This window comes from Monopterus albus, unplaced genomic scaffold (assembly GCF_001952655.1).
Source record: "Monopterus albus unplaced genomic scaffold, M_albus_1.0 scaffold29.1, whole genome shotgun sequence".
NCBI classification, from domain to species: domain Eukaryota; kingdom Metazoa; phylum Chordata; class Actinopteri; order Synbranchiformes; family Synbranchidae; genus Monopterus; species Monopterus albus.
In genome coordinates, this window is record NW_018127909.1 from 573,875 (window position 1) to 579,855 (window position 5,981).

General features: G+C 42.1%; 1 long non-coding RNA gene across 1 annotated transcript; it reads left to right on the top strand.

The window, feature by feature from the left end:
- Positions 1 to 2,398: 2,398 nt before the first annotated feature.
- Positions 2,399 to 4,954, top strand: LOC109957831 (uncharacterized). The gene is made up of 4 exons (XR_002274600.1): positions 2,399 to 4,237; positions 4,439 to 4,522; positions 4,644 to 4,715; positions 4,917 to 4,954. It is a non-coding gene; the product is annotated as an uncharacterized LOC109957831 (long non-coding RNA).
- Positions 4,955 to 5,981: the final 1,027 nt, after the last annotated feature.

Sequence of the window (5,981 nt, forward strand, 5' to 3'; positions counted from 1 at the left end):
TCAACAGGTGTGCCTCCAGTGCTGAACCTCTTTAGGCCATGGAAGTCTGTGGTAAGACTGGACATCTTCCACTTCATGCGAAGGTTTAACTGCGGCCTTACCACAGAGCACCACCCTCTATATGGTACTTTTTGTTCAAAACTTTCCTCCTGTGTCTTTGAGTGGAATCAAGAGGATGTAGAACAGCTCAAAGAGGCTAAGAAAAGGGAATGGAAGAGCAGCCACGGTGGACAGGCTCCCACTGATGCACAGATTATGTCCAGCATCAGTACAGGTGAACTGGCAAAACACTGCAGACGGAGAACACTCAAGGTTGAGAAGATCAGGGCCATGATTTCAGGAATGTTGGAATCAGTGTGGGAGCTGAGAGACACTACAGGGCTTCGCCTGGTGAATCCAGACAGCATGCACCATGTGTGGGAAGTGCAGCAGAAACACCTCGAGTGCATTCAGGACCTTGCAGGTCTAGTAGAATTGTACACAAAGACGGGAACACTTCAGAAGGGTGGAAAAGTACTTGATGTCCTTAGGTGTGGCAGAGGGTCCTCCTCGCTGGAGAGTTTTCACCGCCACCAATGTGCTTTCATTCCAGGTAAATTCCAAATATTAACTTGCTGCATCTTCTGTCATTTTTGAATCTGAAAAAAATATACTATTGTTGTTTCAACACTAGAGGAAAATCTATTACTCATCCCAGGTACTACCTGAATTGTGTTTATCTGTCATTTTCTCACATGTCCACATTTTGAATGGAGACAGATAAGGAATTAAAACATGTCAACAATGAAGTAATTCTCACTTAAAAGAAAATTACAGAAACTGCATTTTGTTTCTTAGGATGGAGGTGTAATGCAATGCACACACAAATGTATATGTTGGAGGGGGCATCAAGGTGGAACATGAGCTGGGCAAAAGAAGCTGTAGCTGTGGTGGGGTCATCAACTTTCAGGATATTTGATGTACGTTTGATGTGTCACCTAAATAGCATGAGTCAGCGGGTCCTTGGTTGTACTCTGATACCAGAATTCACCCCTCCTGGGAAACCTACAGGTAAGATGGCTCTCAGGGCAATGCCAAAGTAGTGTATACCTTATCCTCTCCCTTCGATTTATGGTTATATTTGTGTGTCCCTGTCTGTCCCTTTACCCATATCTGTTAAAAATTATTATAGGCGAACGCATTGCTGTGGAATATTTGTTGGCCCAGTCCAATAGAGGGGACCTGCTCATTCCACAGCACAGTGATGAAATGTTCCAAGTGCCCCTGGAACAGCCTGAGGAGGATGAGAGTCCAGCTGACACAACCGTGTGCCTGGCAGCTGACCTAGATGCTACTGCCTCCTCAAATCATGTGGCGGCCCCGATGAACAATCAGCATGATGACTCAGGATCACTGTCTCTACACGAGGAGATCAATGATGAGAAAGAGGAAGAGAAAGAGGAAGAGGAAGAGGAGGAGGAGGAGGAGGAGGAGGATTGTGGCACTGCAGGTCCCAATACATCAGGCCAGGTAAATTTTGTTTAAAAATGATGCAGAGCAAGATTTTTCACTGGTGCAGTGAAACACACTATTTGATTGTGGTTGTTTCTCATCATTTTTCAGATCACCCACTATGATTCTATGGGGGTCTTAGGCTGGGAGGCGGTTGATAACCTGGCAGCCCTCCTTGTTGGACTTAACAGAACAATCACCGCCTTATCCTCAAAAGAGGAGGCCGACATAATCCACCTTTATGCAGCTCTCCATCCGATGGATAAGGCACCTACAAAATACAGCCAAAAGGCGAAAAAGAGGACCACATCAGGACCTTGGAGGGCATCCAGGAAGCGGAGTGGTTCTGCTCCCGGACAGCAGGCAGCAGAGAGGTGAATTTATGCAATTTGTAGTAAATTTAGTAAACTGAGTGTAATGTCCTTGTATATCTCGTAGTTTACAGCCATATATATTGTGCTTATTTTCCACAAACTGTTCATGACTCATGGGCAGGCAGCCCAGGACCCTGAAGTCCACAGGGTCTGTGAATGTGTTTGCCTTAGACTTTTAAAAGAGTTTCGGCAAGCACAAAATAGACCAAAGGACAAAAAGGGCAAAACTCTGCCTGTTCCACAGTCTATTGGATTTATTTGATTAATTTATTTCTTAACTAGTTTTAATATGTTAGTGTGTGTATTGGTCCTCTGGGCAACCACGGGTAAGCCACCGGTGGGAGAGCCGGCCGGGTAGTAGCTGGCCTATATCAGTCTTTGGATATCTATTTGGCTCCTTGTCTGTCTATGAGTGTTTTTAACTGATATTGTATTACTATGTTTTTATTGTTGTAGCACTTTGTGCTCTCGAGCTGGAAAGTGCCATACAAATAAAGATTATTATTATTATTATTGTGGTGGTCTACAGCCACCTCAAACAACTGCTGGAGGACAGCAGAGCTATTCTGGATCAGACCAACTTAGTTCTGGTCCCAATAAACATCACCACAGTATCTTCATGGTGAGTCTTGTGTACTTTATCATATAATCATCAAAGTTATAAAAATGAAAATGCAAAAAAAAAAAGTGCTCCTACACTGACCAGCCACACCATTATGTACACCTGTACAATCTGATGCAACAGCTCTGTCATGAGTTCTACTTTTACAAGGGTATAAGGTTTTATGTTTAAACGATCAGAGAGAGGATAATTCTGCTGTGAGTTTATTTTTGTGGTTTCAATGGGTGGTGGAGGCATGTAACGTTTAGTTTCTTTTAAACAGTCTGTTTAAAAAAAACTAAACATTACATTGAAAATGGAAGACAAAAAGAATCTACCGGTAATTGCTTTATTAGGTGGTGGAGGGATACTAGAGTGCATTATATTAAGAAGAGTTTCTAATATTTTGGCACACTAATTTGAAAAATTATTGTAACCGTAACGCTAACCATTGCAGGCTGCCCAGGAGGGACAAATGGACAGACAAGGACATGCTGCTGCAGGGCACTGTACTTCCCAAACAAGTGCACCTGGCAAGGGAGCCACTGCCTGAAGTGCGGACACTTCCAGCTGCTCCTGCAGAGCATGGACATGAAGCCATGGTATTTGAGGAACGAGAAAATCAGGAGGGGAAATCCACTATTCGGAGGCGCACCTCAGACAGGTCAGTGGTAGCACAATGTCCTGCATGGTCATGGCCCACCCCTCCTCCTGGATCCTACCCACCTGCTCCACCCTCTCCATATCCCGCCCCTGGATTCTACTCATTTCCTAACTACCCACCCACTCCACTACATCTTCCATTTCCTTCTCCTGGATGCTACTTACCAATTCCACACTGCCCACCTCCTCCACAGTCATTGCTTGCTGGTAACCAGCCACCTGTTACTCATCCCCAACTTTGCCCTACTACTGAGCCTAGGCAGCGCGCTTGGAGGAAGCAGAAACATGCACAGGAAGATGCTGAGAGAGTGGCTAGGGGTGAACCACCACGGAAGCGCATTACAAAGGATGAATATCATTATACCTGCAAGATCTGTCAGAAGGCAAAAAATAAAGAAACTGGCCACACTCAGCTGAAGGGAAAGTGGCATTGTCTAGCCTCAGGACTCTCCTTGGCACAATGGAGGGAGAATTTAAATGGCATTTTTTTAAGTGTGTGTGTATTTGAAAAAGCGTTTGTACATAATTAAAATGTTGTGCTTTGTGTTTGTTTGCATATATTAAAAATAAACAATAAAGAAAAACAATAAACACACACCCATCCTGTGGGTGGAAGACTCCAGGTGCAAATCCTGGCAAGAGTGTGTGATGGTCAAGATCAGACCTAATTACTTTATTCAGAACTTTGTGACTGGAAATGATATCAAATTGGGAGGTCACTCAATATTCTGGCCTAATATAAATGTTTTTAACTTGGTGCTATCAGAAACACCTTAATATAGGCCAGCCCAGTACATGGCCTTCATTAGGACCAGACTGCTAAAACACAGAATTCAGTTAATACGTGTTTCACAGTGTCAGCACAAACCTATGCTAACAGGCATCATAAGTCAGTGAGATATAACAGTTGATTGTATTAGTATGTATTCACAATTGTAAATTCCTTGATCTGTATATATACAGCTGCATGCTTTCAGTTTACCTTCCACTTACACATCAAATAGGATTGTGTGTCATGTTTTTGGCTGTGATGTTTTTTAGAGGGATGTTCTGACCCCGGAAAAGACACTTTACCCCCACAGCGAGGATGGAAGTGCAGATACAGATGGTGAGCTCAATGTTGTGCATTATGAGATTTTCCAGAAACTCCTGTCTTCTGGCAAAGAACTCTGCTGATTGTTTTCTTACTGTAACTCATTACTTAAAAGATTAATAGAGTACTAAGTTAGTCTCACTTGTATTAATTACAGTAGTTGTCAATATTTCATCCTATCTAAGCCATCCTAATATTTGTCTGTTACTATTGTAGATCAGAGCCCAGGAACAAGCCAACCTAAGAGGCCCTTAGAGAAAAAGAAAAGAGGAAAACGGGCCAAGACAGTGAAAGCAGTGGGTAAGTTCTGACAATAATGCATACCTGCTTGTGCACACTGTCATGTATCAATAACTTTAGCCCTACTGTCCGGATACAGTTCTATGCTTTCACTATGCCTTCCTTTTATATGTCACATTAGGAGATTCTGACCTGTTGTCTCCGATAAAGACACTTTGCCCCCACAGCGAGGATGGAAGTTCAGATACAGATGGTGAGCTCAGTGTTGTGCATTATGAGATTTTCCAGAAACTCCTGTCTTCTGGCAAAGAACTCTGCTGATTGTTTTCTTACTGTAACTCATTACTTAAAAGATTAATAGAGTACTAAGTTAGTCTCACTTGTATTAATTACAGTAGTTGTCAATATTTCATCCTATCTAAGCCATCCTAATATTTGTCTGTTACTATTGTAGATCAGAGCCCAGGAACAAGCCAACCTAAGAGGCCCTTACGGAGAAAAAGAAAACAGGAAAACAGGCCAAGACAGTGAAAGCAGTGGGTAAGTTGAAACATGCAGTCCAGAGACTGTCTAAATGGGCTATTGCCATCCTGCAGTTTTTTCAGTATTGATGCAAATATATTTAAAGTAAAGCTCTAAGTTGGCACTGCAATGTAGCATCCTTATATATTTCAAAATATTGAAACTGAAGAACAAATTAACTGTCCAAATGCATAAATACTTGAAATCTGGAGTGTAGTTTAAAGCTACCTTTAGGAGGTTTCTGTGACAGAAAGTTGTGCATGAGCACAGACCAAAAACCCACATTGTGGTCTATGCATTTAAGGTTGCACAATGTAAACTGTATGCTCTCCCATTTGCTTAATCTCCCAGAGTAAAAGGTGAAAAGGCCATGGAGTGAAGTAGAAAGAAATGCTGTACACAGACATTTGGCAAAGTTTATGGCAGAGCACCGAGTTCCAGGAAAAGAGCGCTGCATGAGATGCATAACAGCAGAAAAAGCCTTGGGTGAATGATCTTGGAAAGATGTGAAGAACTTTGTGTACAACACAATTGTTACTCTCAACTGAAGGGATGCTTCACAACATCTTAGGTTCTGATTTTCTTGTATAAAATTATTCAGTTTCTGTTCCTATGTTTTGGGGGGTTTTTTTTTTGTTCTGACACAGATTACTAATTGCCTGTAGGGTAAATGTGGGAAAGTGTTTGTCTGTGCATCAGCAATGTGATAGACTGGCACTTTGTCCAGGGTTTACCTGCCTTCATCTGGGCTTGGTAACAGCCCTTCTGCAACCCCCTAGAGTATATGCAGGATGGATTTTGTGAGAGTTCAAGTTTAACAAACAAATAAATGCAATTTTGTTTACTGTAGTTGACCTGTCTTGTAGCTTTATTTGATGTTTTTTGATAATGTGTATTTTGCTGAAGTGTTTTGTAAATCTGCACTTTCATACAATAGCCTGGTCTATAGTCACAATGTTCATGTAGGCATTTTGCTTATCTATGATCCCCAAAGAGT